Source organism: Mus musculus, chromosome 15 (assembly GCF_000001635.26).
Source record: "Mus musculus strain C57BL/6J chromosome 15, GRCm38.p6 C57BL/6J".
In the NCBI taxonomy this organism is placed as follows: Eukaryota; Metazoa; Chordata; class Mammalia; order Rodentia; family Muridae; genus Mus; species Mus musculus.
In genome coordinates this window covers 84,237,031-84,253,013 of record NC_000081.6, presented here as the reverse complement: position 1 = coordinate 84,253,013, position 15,983 = coordinate 84,237,031, and the positions used below count along the sequence as shown (strand labels likewise).

Below are 15,983 nucleotides of genomic sequence, written 5' to 3'. Positions count from 1 at the left end.
AATATGGCCGGGACCAGAGCGAGCGGGGCCAGAGTGGGGCTGAAAGAAATACCACCCCCCCAAAAAAAGAAAGTTGTTGTCTGTCACAGTCAAAAGACACACAGACACATCGTGACAGAGGCAGAGGTACACAGGGAAGACATGTCACAAAAAGGCAGACTTCAGGCAACAGCTGCAGCTGGAAGAGACAGGAAGAATTCTCCCTGGATAGCTGGGCTGTGGTCACCGCAGAAGGGGGAATGGAGCGAGCCCCACTCTTCAAGCCAGATAGCAGTGCTGGGTGCTAATGCAGAGCTAATAATGTCTTGTTATTTTTCTAATTATTGTTATTTTTCTTGTGGATTTTTTTAAGAGGTGTTTCTCGACCTTCCTAATGCCGCGACCCTTTAATACAGTTCCTCGTGGTGTCTCGAGGTGACCCCCAACTATAAAATTATATTCATTGCTACCTCAAAACTGTGATTTTTTTATTTTTTGCTACTGTTATGGATTGCAATGTAAATATTGGGGGAGGGGGGGAAGAAGTTTGTCAAGGGAGTCTCAACTCCACAGGTTGTGAAACACTGTTTTAAAGACCTGTTTTATTTTTAATTATGTGGATGTGGGAGAGGGGTGTGTACTCATGAGTATCAGTACCTGCAGAAACCAGAGCCCTTGATCCCTCTAGAACTAGAAGCAAAGGAGGCTGTGAGCCATCTGACATGGGTGCTGGAAACTGAACCCAGGTCCTCTTAAAACCTCTGAGCCTGCTCTCCAGCCTATACATCAGTGGGTTTTTTAGACAAAGTCTCGCTGCCCAGTCCAGACTGACTTGGAAATCACTACGTAGACAGGCTGACTTTGTACTTTCTCTAATTCTCCTGTCTCTGCCTCCCTCCCGAGAGCTAGAATTATAGGTATGTGCAACCCCCCAGGCTGGTTTTGTGGTTGCTGTTGGATTTCTCACTGTGTAGATCAGACGGCCTCAGCACTCACTGTGTAGCGCAGGCTGGCTTTGACTTGTGGTGACCCTCGGGCCTCAGTTCCCTTCACTGGGATTGACTAAACTTATTATTTTCAAGATTCCAGTTAGCTGAAAGATAGTGGCCTTAACCTCACTATATAGCCAAGAATGACCCCTATCCTAGGCAAGGGGGCAATAGGGAGACTGGACAGAAGGGTCACCATTCTGGGTCCTACCTCACACCACACATCTGACTGCACTGTGACTCCCTAGAACCTAAACTTATGGTCTTAGGGATCGCAAGCCCCAACCCCAGGCTCTCTGGCCCCGGACCTCCCTCCTCTACCAGACAGGTCTTGATTCTGAATGGCTCTGCCCCATATATGAATTATCACACAGTTTTAACTACCTCCTCCTTCCAGAGCACCAGTTTTAGCCACCAGCTCTGTCCCTGCGTGGCCAAGGGAGAGCCGTTGCGGGGCTAAGTCTGCTCATAATACTGACAAATGCTCAAGGGCCGCAAGGACAGCCCCAACCAAGGTCACAAAGCCACTTCGATGACACGGGCTCAGTGTGCCAGCTGTCCCCAGACTTCTCCCTTGGCCAAGATCCAGCATGGAGCGCTCTGTCTTTGGAGGCTTTATAAACACACGGGGTATTTTTAGTAGCCGTTACTGCCCCTCAGCTATCCCATTAGTTTCAGAGGGAAATAATTCCCTCCAGTGCAACTTGATAGGCTCATGCTACGATCGCTCCCACCAACAAATACTTATTGAGCATGCCACGGCACGCTGTACCCTGCCTGGCTCATTACTTAAAAAAATAAATAATTTACTTAGCTAATGATCATGAATCCTCTAATTTAATTTGCTCTTAAATGTGTTTAATTTTCTCATAATAGAACCACACACTCCGAAACCAGGCATTGCTGCTGTGCTGAGACAGGCAGCAAAGAAATGAAAAGAGATAATGTTGGAGGGAAAGCCTCTGACCCTAGCACTCAGAGGCGGAAGCTAGAGGGTTGTGAGTTCAAGGCCAGCCTGGGCTACATGGTAAGGCTGTCTCCAGACACAACAAATAAAGATGCACCAAGGGCGAGGGAGGTGGAATGAGACTGAGCCCCACCTAGATCACTGAGCCAGCAGGCTGGAATACGTGAGGCCTCGGAGAACAGTGTGAGGGATAGAGCTGTCGGAACTTATTTTTAAAAACTAGGTGAGCAGGATAGAGGTGGCTGGGAAGTGGGTCAGAGGATTACATGCCACAGTGGTACCTGGCTTTTACCTGGGTGCTGGAGATTCGAACTCAGGTCCTCATGCTTGCATGCCATGCCCTGCATGGTTTGAACTTCTAACCAAGGATCATGCGTACCATGCTTGCAGCAGGCAGGGGACTCACACAGAAGCCTTGGAATTACTGAAGACAATCCACAAAAAGTACCCACACTCTGGGAGGATGCTCAGTTGATAAAAGGCTTGCTGTCAAGCTCATAGACCTGAGTTCAGATCTCCAGTAACCGCATGAAAGCCGGTGCTGGCTCACACAACACTCCTTCATTGCTAGGGGAGGAGACGGGAAGATCTTGGGTTTTCAGTGGTCGACTAGCCCAGCCTAAACACCCAGGCCCAGATTCAGTGAAAGACTGTCTCAAAAAATAAGGTGGAGGGCTGGGGAGATGACCATGAGTTGAGAGCACTAACTGTTCTTCCAAAGGAGCCAGGTTTGACTCCCAGCACCTGTAACTTCAGCCCCAGGGGGTCAGAGGCTTTTTTTCTGACATCCATAAGCACCGGGGCACACGTGTGTTGCAAAGATATACATGCAGGCAATACACACATTCGTTTAAAAATTAATTAATTAATTAATTAATTAATACTGTGGAAAGCAGTAGAGGAAGAAGATTGCAATTGATCTCTGGCCACACACAGGTAGGAGTATTAAACACACACACACATGCACACAGAGAGAGAAGGAAAGAGAGAGAGAGATACACACACAGGCTCACACAGAGAAACACAGACAGACAGACGGAGAGACAGACAGATGGAACCACACACACACTGAAAAGGAGAGGGGACTAACTAGAGCCTCTGATCTATGGCATCAAAACTATGGCTCAGACCAAGACTCAGCCGATGATGCTTCAGGGCAGCTGGCCCTCAGCTGGTGTTTGTCAATAAAGCTTTATTGAAACAAAGCCAGACTCCTCAGTTTCCACACCATCTATGGTTGCCACAGCACAGTTCAGTGGCAGCAAAAGAGCCAGCATGCATTTTGAAGATTGCATCTTTTACAGAAGACCCCAGCTGTAGATAAAGACTAAAGAAGGAAGAAGCTGAGCTAAAAAAAAGACAGGCCAATATCTACAGCAACATAAACTTAAGAAGGCACGGCCTTGAGACCACCTCTTGATTAGTCCCACCCTGCCCAGAGGCAAATCCAGTGAGATCGACTGTCCTCACACTGATAACTACACACATGGAGAATCAGGGAGTCCAGAAGCTGGCAGGTTCCTGGGGCCTTGTGTGTAAACTAGAAGCCAAAGCACACACGAAATAGAACCCCAAAGGTCCAATGGGGTGGTTCTTGGTGGAACAGATGGAAAGGCAAACTTCCTAACTCTTCTGCCCACGCCCCCTCAGCTCAGGAGGTGTGCACACCCCTGCGATCCCATCATACAGGAGGCTGAGGAAGAGGACAGGGGCGTTCAAGGACAGCCCGGACTACCTCGAATGAGGTGAGATCCTATCTCAAAATAAAGTACAGGAGGCAGCCAGCTCAATGGTGCGGATGCTCCCTAACTTGCACGAGAGCCTGGTGCATGATCTCTAGTGTAGGAAAAACAACAACAACAACAACAACAACAACAACAACAACACTCATCCTTCTTCGTTGTGCATGGCTAAGCCCCTGATGAGCCACCTCCCAGGCAGCCACCTGTCTCCACTCACAGATTCAAGGAGCCACTTTGGGTTTGATTTCCAGTTCCTTTCCTAGGGCTGTTGTGGGCCCCTTGGGCTCCCTAGAAGGTGCTCTGAAACAGTTTTTAAAATTAGATCACTCCAACACAAGGAAAATAATAACCAGCAAACAGGGTTGACCGTTCAGGGACACGGCCTCAGAGGGCTCTTTACTGCTAGAAGAATCCAATCTCTCCCATCAACCTCAGCACACGCTCACCCTGTGTGGCCCTCACCACCATCATGCAGTGGGTAAATACGCCTGCTAAAAAGTAGAACCCGGCCTGGTGAGATGGCTCAGTGGTTAAGAGCGCCAACTGCTCTTCCAAAGGTCCTGAGTTCAAATCCCAGCAACCACATGGTGGCTCACAACCATCCGTAACAAAATCTGATGCTCTCTTCTGGAGTGTCTGAAGACAGCTACAGTGTACTTACATATAATAAATAAATAAATATTAAAAAAAAAAAAGTAGAACCCATGGAATGGGCACACAGCTCAGTGTCCTGGTGCTTGGCTGGCCTGTGTGACAGCCCCCATCCAGTTCTCAGCCATCCCCTCCAAAGTGTCAATTTATCAGACAGAGGCTAAACTTGGGCTCAGACTGAGTGCCCATGCTGCCTGAGGTCACAGTTGCTTGTCCTTCACTGTCACCGCCGACCCCTCACAGAAGTCTCCATTGGGGACAAGACTCTGTGAGATCACGCAACGAGAGACTGGGCTTCTTGCCTCTCTCAAGGCCTCAGTTTCCCTATCTGTAAAATGAGATTCATTTCAGGCTGAAGAAGGCAGCAAAGAACTTGGACCAGAGGCCTAGACTGGCAGCTGGGCTCCACAGCAGGCAGTAGTGGAGAGGAGGGAGAAGAGGGGGAAGTGAGGGTAGGCATGCTTAAGATTCCCAAGACCCCTTAAATATGTCATTGGTTCTCTGAAAATTTCAAATAGCCGGACTCATATTCAGATAGGAGTTAGCATCCTATAGGAAGTGAAGGCCAAGGGCCCATGGGAGGTCATGAGTTAGTCACATAATGCATGTGACCCCATCCCCAATGGGGGCACCACTCCGGTTGGTCTCAGAGAGCATGCACAGGACACATGGACTCCTCACTCACTCAGCCTGTGATGTGCTCCAAATTGACTAATCTCAATAAAGACCTGAAGACAGTCAATCCACAGTCCAATCCCTGCGGCAAACCTTTAAAAGCCATGGTCCGGCAGTCCCTCAGCAGTCCTCCCTAAGGCCCCTCCTACTCCTGGAACTTCTAACTTTAATAAATCTCACTCTGATCGCTGATCACTCTTTAACCCTGGAGAGTTGTTTTTTGAGGATCAGGCAAACCAGGACACCACTGGCTTGGAGCATCTTTGGTGAATGTCTACTATCTAGCTCTCTGGGTTGAGGGCACCAAAACCAAGAAAGGCTCCATTGCCTCCCCACCCCACCCCAAAAAAATCCCACAGCAGTGGCTGGAGAGATGGCTCCATGGCTAAGAGCAATGGCTGCTCTTCCCTAGGACCTGAGTTAAAATCCTAGCACCCATATGGCAGCTCACAACTGTTTGTGACTTCGGTCTCTGAGGATCTAGTGCCCTCTTATGGCCTCCACAGGTACTGCACACACAACACACACATACACAGCACACAGCACACAGACATACAGACAGACAAAACACCCATACACATAAAAAATTAAATGTCCAGAGGAACAAGAGAGATAGAATGGCCACCCAGGAAGGCCATGCTGCCTCGTTCTACCCACGAAGAGACAGGCCCTTCTAGCTCATTCCTCAGAGAATTGGATACCCTGTCCAGTGAAGAAAGTGCCTCTGTCTCCCTCTCTGGTCAGCCTCTCCTGAGGCTAATTCCATATTCTCCGTGACTCCTATCTGTCTAATGAGCAAGACCTGTACCCACTGCAGCTGGGGCACAGTCCCCACCCTCCCCTGGCCTGAGGGAAGCTTCCAGACCCAGCTTGCTGCCTTCTGAATACTGGGATTAAGGTACGTACGTACCTCTGCACTTGGCGGGGCTCCGCAGACAGACCTAGATAAATATATGATTGGAAAAGATTTTTTTGTTTGTTTGAGATTTATCATTTTTTGGAAAAGAAAAGAGAAAAAAAGAAAAAAGCTAGGTCCCTGGGTGGGGATGCAGCTCGGGGTCTGGTGTTTGCCTCGAAGGCAAGCTCTGCTGTGCTCCAGCATAAGCTCTAGAGCCCCCAGGGAAGGAGGGTGACAGCCACTGTCTATATTTGATGGAGTGCTGAACCTACAGTTTCTGACCACCAGCACAGAGTTGAAGAAGCAGGTCATGTCTGGGGTTTCTCTGTCCTGAGACCCCAGAGAGAACATCACGTCTGCTTAAAGCCACACGCTAAGTGAATATTATCATCCACTCTCAGCATCAAGGCTAGCCTCTGGCTAGTGTAAAACACCCACCAGCTGGGGGATGGGGTGAGGTGGGGTGGAGACAACAGGATCCATAGGGCTTGCCTAGTACAATCAGTGGATTCCAGAGGGACTGTCCGTGTCTCAAAACAAACAAACAAACAAACAAACACACACACACACACACACAGTGTACAACACCTGAAAGACACCTCTGACCTCTGTACACATGTGCCTATGTGCACACACACACACACACAGACACACACACACACACACACACACACAGCTGAAGAAAGATGCTAGCAAGCCAGAACTCCGCGTCTTTGTTCTGCATTTTAATTGCTCAACAGTGACAGGATTCACACCACTCTGTATAATTCCCCTATTTGAAGACCCAAGTCAGTGACTTTCAGAATATTCAGAGTGCATAACCATTACCACCTTCAACTTAAAAACATCCACCTCACCCCCAAAAGTATCTACGAGCGAGCACTCACTCTCCAACCCCCAGCCTCTAGCGACCACTTGTCCACCTTTGGGACCCATGAATTTGACTACTCTGGATTTTTTTTCCATCACACAATGTTCATCCTTTTGTGAACAGATTCTTAGCATCTTCCAGGTTCATCCATGCTGTAGCCCTCCCTTTTCACTGCTACAGACTATTTCATTTTGTGATTATACCACATTTTATTTCCCCACGATCAGTTAATGGCCCTGGGGTTGTTTCTACTCTGTGGCAATTACGAATAAGGAACAGAAATTGAAACCCTCACATCTCAGTTCTGTCAAACCAGCCCCCAGCTTTAAAAAGACTATATGTAATTTTATATATGTTTTATATATAACATAAATACATTTATAATATATATACACAATTTTAAGTATATATTCTCCTCCCATCCCCAAGACTCTCTCAACATGAACATTAAGAGCAGCATAAAAGCAGATCTCTGTGAGAGCATAACTAAATAATAATTGTAGAAACGCATCCTCACAATGAGGCCCAAGCAAACAAATAAAACAAAAACACCAGCAGCTGCCTACAACAAGATTAGAATTCCATGTGTGCTGCTCCAACAAAATCTCGAATCATTAAAATCTCATTATACTAATAACAAGTCTCTTGCATACATTTCAGGACAACACTCTCTCCCCCACTGGCAAAGGGCTTTCAAACAGCCACACAGGAAGTTGAAGGACGTCCTCATGTCCCCAAGAGAGACACATCTTCCCCTTGTCTCTGTGGAAGCGCGCACATGCCTGGAGACGGTTATCCCGGGAAGGAGAAAGCAGAGAGAGATGAGCCCTGGGCACCCAGCTCCTGCTCTCTGTCCTCAGCCCTCACACTCAAGCCTTCCCACAGGAAAGCAGCCACCCAAAAGCGCCATGCCGGGTGGTCCCATTGTATCTTTATGGCTTCCCTCCAAGGACTGCCGCTCAGCCTTTCCTCTCTCCTGGCACCTCTTCTCTGTTGGATGGGGAGGGGTGGCACTGGACTGACTGAGGGTGAAATGCTAACACAAAGATGTTGGCACCTGGGTGACTCATGTGACATTCTCCCCTCCCTGCAAAGCCTTATGTTAAAATCCACAGCCTGTAGGAACACAGAAGACTCCCTCGCCCTCTGCAGTAGGCCACGGTTGACATATTCCCCAGCTCCCGGCTCTGGATTCACCCATCAGCCTGTCAGCAGTCACTGGTGTCCAGTGACTAGGTTGAGAAATGATCAGACTTAAAACCACACAGACCTGCAAACCTGGAGTTCTGGGGCTGGTGAGATGGCTCAGCAGTTGAGCACTGACTGCTCTTCTGAGGTCCTGAGTTCAAATCCCAGCAACCACATGGTGGCTCACAAACATCCATAATAAGATCTGACGCCCTCTTCTGGTGTGTCTAAGGACAGCTACAGTGTACTGACATATAATAATAAACAAACAAACAAACAAACAAACAAAAAACAAAAACCTGGAGTTTTGGATGTCAGAAGACTAAACACTACTTGTCTACAGAGCTGAAGCTTTCCGGGCTGGGAGCAGGGGGAGGTTGAGATAGGGGATGGAACAGGCATGGGACACCACTAGGTACTCTGGCTTCTGGCTTCCTCATTTCAGCTCCTGGCACCCTCCATAGCCCCCTCTCTGCTTGCCACCTCTCACTCTCCTCCAACAAGAACCTTCTTGTGGACCTGCTCTAGAGACCTAGCCAACAAAGACAACCTGCTCCACAGAGCCTTTCTCCAAACCTAGACCTGGGTACCGGGGATGGAGTCAGGGCTGGGTCATGCTAAGCCCTTGCAGTACCACAGAGCTGAGCCCCAACCCTTTTCTTCCCTGATGATCATTAAGGAAGCCATTTTGCTGGGAAGCAGGAGGCAGCTCCTGCTTCATGAAGGAAGGTCCAGTTAGGTGGACCAGGCTCTCACGCCTGTGCCCTCAGGCACTCTGGCCATCCCTTTGCTGAGCTGAAGTCCCCAGTACACAGCCAGTGCTATCTGTCACCTGTTTTCCTGATGCTGTCAGGTCCAGGAGCACTGCTGCCCCTGGTGTTTGGGCATCTCCCGAGAGGACACGAGGGGATTTGTATGGGGGCTGTGTGTGTGGCTTCATCAATTTTCTCATCATTATTTTTTTGACCGTAACATCAAACCCAGGGGTTTCTTCAAGTGTCCTGGTGAGTTCTGTGGTCCCCGGGGAGCATCTGGTGGGTGCTTTTCTTGGCCACCTCCTGAGATTTCTCAGAACCCAGGATTGGGCTTGATGAGTACAAATGATGGAAATGGATGAGTACGTCCCATCATGGCCTCCTAGTGACACAGATGACCTCACCTAGTGGGAACATAGGTCTCAAGCCAACCCCTCATGAAGGCAGACATTGTCAGGATGCTATCATAGTGTCCCATGTTACAGAAGGTGTGACATAAAAATGACAAGACAGGGGCTGGAGAGATAGCTCAGTGGTTAAGAGCACTGACTGCTCTACCAGAGGTCCTGAGTTCAATTCCCAGCAACCACATGGTGGCTCACAACCATCTGTAATGGGATCCTATACCCTCTTCTGGTGTGTCTGTGTACTCATATACATAAAATAAATAAATCTTTAAAAAAAAAATGAAACTTAAAAAAAAATGACAAGACAGAAAGCTCTGGAGAGAGGGCAGGACAGTCAGGGCTCTGAGACCAGGAAGACTGTGGGGCCTGCAGGACCAAACCAGGCCCTCTCGGGCAGCAGCCCGTAGCAGAATGAAACCACCAGGGTCCAGTCCTCCACATCACTCAGCACAGAATGCAGTCAATCGGGCTGGTGATATAGCTCAGAGGTTAAGAGCACTGTCTGTTCTTCCAGAGGTCCTGAGTTCAATTCCCAGCAACTACCTGATGGTTCACAATCATCTGTAGTGAGATCTGATGCCCTCTTCTGACTTGTAGGCATACATGCAGACAGAAAGATATATATATATACATAATAAATAAATAAATCTTTTTAGGAGAAAAAAATACAGTCAAGCAGTCAGTCTCCTCCATAGCATCTTTCTGACTCTGGGGCTAAGTGTCACCCAAATAGAGGGCTGGAGCAAGTAAAAGAGAAGGTACATTCCCAGCTAGCCATGCTGAGGAGAGATGAGAGACCTTCACCTCACCCAGCCTCTGCTCTCCCACAAGACAGGAATCACTGCACAGTATCACTTTCCAGACATGTAGAATAACTCAAGGCACCATGCACAAGGTGAGCATGGACCATGAATGTCAAGGGACCCAGAGTCTCAGTGGCCCTGTCACTGTGACTGCCCACTGCACACGTGGCTTCTGTTTCAGCTTGCTTTGCTTTTGAATTCATGTGTTGTTTCTCTCCTGCTTTAGGTTCTTCTATCAAGAATAAAGCCGGGTGGTGGTAGCACACGCCTTTGATCCCAGCACTCGAGAGACATAGTCAGGTGGATCTGTGAGCTGGGGCCAGCCTGGTCTACAGAGTGAGTTCCAGGACAGTCAAGGCTACGGAGAAAAACTCTGTCTCCATAAATAAATGAATTAGTAAAAAAATAAAAAAAATGAGTACACAAACACACATGCATACATTTATACATATAAGCATAAATACACAAGCTTATATACATGCACATTGTGGCGGTGGTTTGTAATGGCCGATGTAAGGAGACACAGTCCACTGTGAGTGGTACCATGCCCTAGAATTGGGCCCTGCACTGTATGAGAATAAAAAAATTGAGCTGAACGCTAAGTGCGCATGCATTTGTTCTCTCTCTGCGCTTGACTGTGGATGTGATGTGATGTGATGTGATGTGATGTGATGTGATGTGATGTGATGTGATGTGATGTGATGTGACGTGATGTGGCCAGTTATCCTGGCTGCCACACAATTAGGAAACTTTCTAGAATTATAAGTCAAATAAACCTTTGAAGCCAGGCGGTGGTGGTGCAGGCCTTTAATCCCAGCACTTGGGAGGCAGAGGCAGGCAGATTTCTGAGTTCGAGGCCAGCCTGGTCTACAGAGTGAGTTCCAGGACAGCCAGGGCTACACAGAGAAACCCTGTCTCGAAAAACCAAAATAAATAAATAAATAAATAAATAAATAAACCTTTGAATTGTTTTAATTGTTTCTGGTTATGGTATTTATATCACAGTGACAGAAATGAAACTAAAACACATACATACATACATACATACATACATACATACATACACAAATACACAGACACACACACTCACACTTCAAATATGGACACCTATAATCCTCACTTTGAAGGACAATGTTGAAAAGGAGGAGGAGAGGGAGGAGAGGGAGGAGGGTCGAGGGGGAGGAGGAGGAGGAGGAGGAAGAAGAAGAAGTACAAATTAAGCTTTGGGCAAGATGTCCCTGAAATCCCATTGATACTAAAACAGTTAACCCACACCACATGGGCTGAGCTGGAGGCCACTCCATCCGTATATTTAGAGCTTAGGCCTGGGGGGTTCCAGCTCCCTGTAGTAACCTGAGCCTAGGCAACCGAGCAGGCAGCTCTGGGTCGCTGAACCAGACAGCTGCTTGCAGAAGCCTCTAGACTTAAGCACGTGATACACACAAGCCCTAGGAGATATAAAAAAGTCTTTGTGGCCTCTTTAACTTTTCGATAACTTGGCATTAAAGCCTAGATTCTTGGGATTTGTACGTTTTTAAACAAGAAGTGTAAAAAGACCTAACTTTTCCTAAAGAGCGACACTTTTTAAAAAGAATTAACTCCCAAGGGGGCACTGCCTGGGGAAACCCATATGAAGGATATGTGCTAGCCGGCCAACAAGGAAGAGTTCAAATAACAAGCCAAGCGGAGGTCGGTATTTCAGAAGAGCTAAGCCTGAGGACCCCTGGGTTCCACAACCAACACACAAGCCCAGGAAATAACCCCGAGTCTGCTAAGGCTCCCTGACCCTCTGGCTGGGCTGACCCCAGTGGAGAGCCAGGCTGGAGCAAATGCCTCCAGCTTTCCTGGCACCAGCCAGAAGTTGTGGTACCCAGCACAGGGTTTGGGTATCTGCTGCTTGCGGCACACATCAAAGGCACTGAGCAAGGGCTTCCAAGAAGAGAGTGCTTACGGGTCAGAGTGCCCGGGGGTCATATGTTTAGTATTCATTGTCAGTATGACACACTCTAAATTGCCTGGTTAGAGTATCAGTGAGGGATTCTCTAGACGACATTGGCCTGTGGGTGTGTCTGTAGGGGACTGTCTGGGGGGGGGGGGGGTGCAAGGGATACTGCATGTTTATAAGTGTGTTGGTGCCCATGGATATCAGAAGAGGGCGTCAGAACCCCTGGAACTGGTGTTACTGGTGGTTAGATGCTGCAGACGAGGACGCTGAGAACCCAGTCCTCTTTGAGAGCAGCTGATGCTCTTAACCACTGAGCCATCACGCTAGTCCCATGGAACAGCGGCTCTCAACCTGTGGGTTGCTCAACCCCTTCCACAGGAGTCGGTCCTCTAAGACCACTGGGAAAACACAGACATTGACATCATGGCTCATAACAGTAGCAAAATTACAGTTATGAAGTAGCAACGAAAATAATTTTATAATTGGAGGGCACCACAGCATGAGGAACTGTAATAAAGGGTTGAGAACCACTGCTGTAAGGGATTGTCTTGGTGGCCTTAATTGATGTGGGAAGACCCGGCCTGTAAGTGGGCAATACCATCACTCCCTGGTTGGAGCCATTAACAAGAGAAAGCTGAAGACCAAGTGTACTGGCTAGTTTTGTGTCAACTTGACACAGGCTGGAGTTATCAACAGAGAAAGGAGCTTCAGTTGGGGAAATGCCTCCATGAGATCCAACTGTAAGGCATTTTCTCAACTAGTAATCAAGGTGGGAGGTCCCCTTGTGGGTGGTGCCATCTCTGGGCTGGTAGTCTTGGTTCTATAAGAGCCAAGCTGAGCAAGCCAGTAAGTCACATCCCTCCATGGCCTCTGCATCAGCTCCTGCTTTCTGACCTGCTTGAGTTCCAGTCCTGACTTCCCTTAGTGATGAACAGCAGTGTGGAAATGTAAGCTGAATAAACCCTTTCCTCCCCAACTTGCTTCTTGGTCATGATGTTTTGTCCAGGAATAGAAACCCTGACTAAAACACCAAGCCTGCTGGTGTTGCGTCTCTGCCCTTAGCTGCTTCAAGACCCCGCCTTGACTCCCAACAGTGAGGGCTGTAACTCAATTGTGACCTAGAATGGGTCCTTCTGTTGTATTTGCCACGGTGTTTCCCAGAGCAACAGAAATGTGACTAGAATAGAGTAAGGGTCCCGGCACTCCTTGAGGCAAAGATTTTAGCAACTCAGCATCCAGCCCCCTGCAGCCCGGTGGAGCTCTGAAGGACAGCGCTGCCAGGGTTACTGAGTTGATCTGAGCCCAGGAAGGTTTCTGTTCCAGCAAGGCCACTCACACAGGTAGGGAGACCCTGGGTTCCCAGCATTCTTTTCTCATAGGCTCTGACACACCCTCAGAATTCTTTTATCGAGCCAAGTTTGCTCCCAAGCGGAAGTCCACTTGACCCCTTGCTCCACCACCAAACCAAAGCACCACTTATCAGTATCCATCAGTAATTAACACCTCTCAGCCGCCATCCCATGCTGACAAGGCTTGGTGGCTCCTTCCTCAAATCCTAAGGAAGAGGCTACTGTGTTCAGGATGGCAGACACAGAATCTCCTAGAGATGAAGTCACAGATCTCTGCAGCCAGGCTGTAAACTGTGTACCTCCCCCCCTCCGCCCCCCACAGTGCTATCCTGGAGGTCCAACAGCTGCACCTCTACAAACCAACTAGAACCAACTCAGCAGGGCAGTAATTCTACCTTTGCCAACAGTTTTCATTTACCTCCACCGGCCTCGCCGCCCCGCGCCGCCCCGCCCCCACCCGGTAAGAATGAAGAATGATAAGATCCCATAGCATGGAGTGTGGGTCCCCACGTCACAGTCGTGCTTGGTCTGGGCTTGGTCTGGGCTTGGTCTGGGCTTGGTCTGGGCACGTGGCTGATGCTACGTGCTCGAGATGCAAACTCAGTCTGTATTTACTTCTAACCAGAAGCCCCTCTTTTGAGGATGTGTTACTAAGAATTAATGACGCAGATGCCAGCAATGGATTGCTCACGTCTGCACTCTCTTACCCCAACAGCCATTTGCATAGACAAGATTAACACCATTAAGCCAAGCTGAGTTTATATTCCACTTCATACAACTGGGATGTTTTCCAGCCCAAACGCACTCATTAGGCACTCGCTTTCCTAAAAAGTGAAACACGCAGCCAATGCAAAGAGAAGAAAAACGCGTTTTCTTCGAGTGCGGGTTTTTTTTTTTTTTTCTTTTTCCTGTGATGAATCTCATATTTGCCAAGAAGAAAATAGCTAGGTGCATGGAGTTGACCTCGGCCAGGCACGGCAGGGTGGAATCGATCAAAGGAGCACATTAGAACCAGCGCTCAGCAGGTGCGGGACCATTACACTGTCTAAACACCCGTTAATTATTCTGAGGACTGCATGAGAGCAACCGGGTGAGCAGCTTCGGAGTGTTCAGTAAACACTAATTCCAGAGAGGTGAGATGGGAATTCAAAGCACGGTGCTCCTAAGGATCACTGGATGTGATGGCTGATTGACTTTCTGGGGAAACCCGGGACCAGTAGGCAGCAGAATCGTGGTGTTAGAATAGAAGAAAAGGCCTAGGTCTGAGAGGTAGAGATGGAAAGAGGCGAACTTCTCAGGGCCAAGAGGCACCTTTTATTTTATTTTTTTTAGCTGAAGCCTGGTTTTTTGAAGTCTTAAGAGGCGGCCAAGAAAAGCACCCACTACCGATCCAGATGTTCCCCGGGGACCACAGAACTCAACAGGACACTTGAAGCAATCCCTGGGTTTGATGTTATGGTCAGAAAAGTAACGACGAGAAAATTGATGAAGCCACACACACAGCCCCCATACAAATCCCCCTCGTGTCCTCTCAGGAGATGCCCAAACACCAGGGGCAGCAGTGCTCCTGGATCTGACAGCATCAGGAAAACAAGTGACAGATAGCACTGGCTGTGTATTGGGGACTTCAGCTCAGCAAAGGGATAGCAGGCGTGCCTGAGGGCACAGGCATGAGAGCCTGGTCCACCTAACTGGACCTTCCTTCATGAAGCAGGAGCTGCCTCCTGCTTCCCAGCAAGATGGCCTCCTTAATGATCATCAGGGAAGAAAAGGGTTGGGGCTCAGCTCTGTGGTACTGCAAGGGCTTAGCATGACCCAGCCCTGACTCCATCCCCAGTACCCAGGTCTAGGTTTGGAGAAAGGCTCTGTGGAGCAGGTTCTTTCTCTATGTTGCCTAGGTCTCTAGAGCCTTGCAGCTCCCTGTTCCCCTTTCCACCAGAACATTCTAGAAACCACAGCGCATATGCCCCCCCATTCCTCACCTGCTGACATCCACCTGCTCCCTCCCCCCCACACACACTGAGGCTACAGCGGTGAATCAGACTTCTCCTCCATCCACATCAGTTGGCCTCAAAACTGTGGCCTTCGAGGCCTCTAATGAGTGTCACCCAAATAGGTCATTCTTGCTGTACCCCCCAGGGATCTCCCTCTGTGGCTGACTGTGGCCCCACACGCTAAACCACAGCCCAGACACAAGGCACCCCCTTGCACATCCCCTAACGGGCCTTCTTAAAGGGTCTTCTCTGGACACTCTCCCCTTCCTCTGCCTAATTACAGCCGTCTTTTATTCTCAACCAAAGTCATGTCCTGGTTAGGTTTCATTGTCGACCTTGGCACACCCGGGCAGAGAGAGCGTTAATTGAAGAACTAACTGCCTTGATCAGATTGACCTGTCTGTGAGAGGTCTGGGTTGATGACTGGTGCAGGAGGGCTCGAGCCACTGTGGCAGGCAGGTCTGGCTTCTAGGAGCTGTCCCGAGTAGGAGGCCTGAGCCAGGTTGGCTCCTGAGGTCCCCTGTACACAGCCAGCTGTCTGCCACCTGTTTCCTGATGCCCTCAGATCTAGGAGCAACTCTTCTCCTCAGGGGACACTAGCTTCCCCTCCCCCTTTCCTACAAGTACCCCCCCTCCCCCTTCCCCTCCCCCCGGACATCTGACAAGTTGGTTGCATTATATTTTCTTCTTTCACAGCACTGAGTAAATTTCAGAAGTTCAGGGTTCGGGGCTGGGGATATAGCTCCGTGGGTAGAGTGTTCACCTAGCAT

At 48.9% G+C, this 15,983-nt stretch overlaps 1 protein-coding gene and 1 long non-coding RNA gene across 4 annotated transcripts in view; one reads left to right on the top strand and one right to left on the bottom strand.

The window, feature by feature from the left end:
• The window catches only part of Parvb (parvin, beta), an 83,647-nt gene that overhangs the window by 62,676 nt on the left and 4,988 nt on the right, over positions 1 to 15,983 (bottom strand). The window lies entirely within an intron of this gene.
• On the top strand, positions 13,045 to 15,518 carry Gm33723. 3 transcript variants are annotated; one of them, XR_384292.3, is made up of 4 exons: positions 13,045 to 13,210; positions 13,542 to 13,679; positions 13,935 to 14,309; positions 14,552 to 15,518. It is a non-coding gene; the product is annotated as a predicted gene, 33723 (long non-coding RNA). The 3 variants fall into 3 exon arrangements; XR_384291.3 differs by having other exon boundaries at positions 13,935 to 14,352; XR_384290.3 differs by having other exon boundaries at positions 13,935 to 15,518.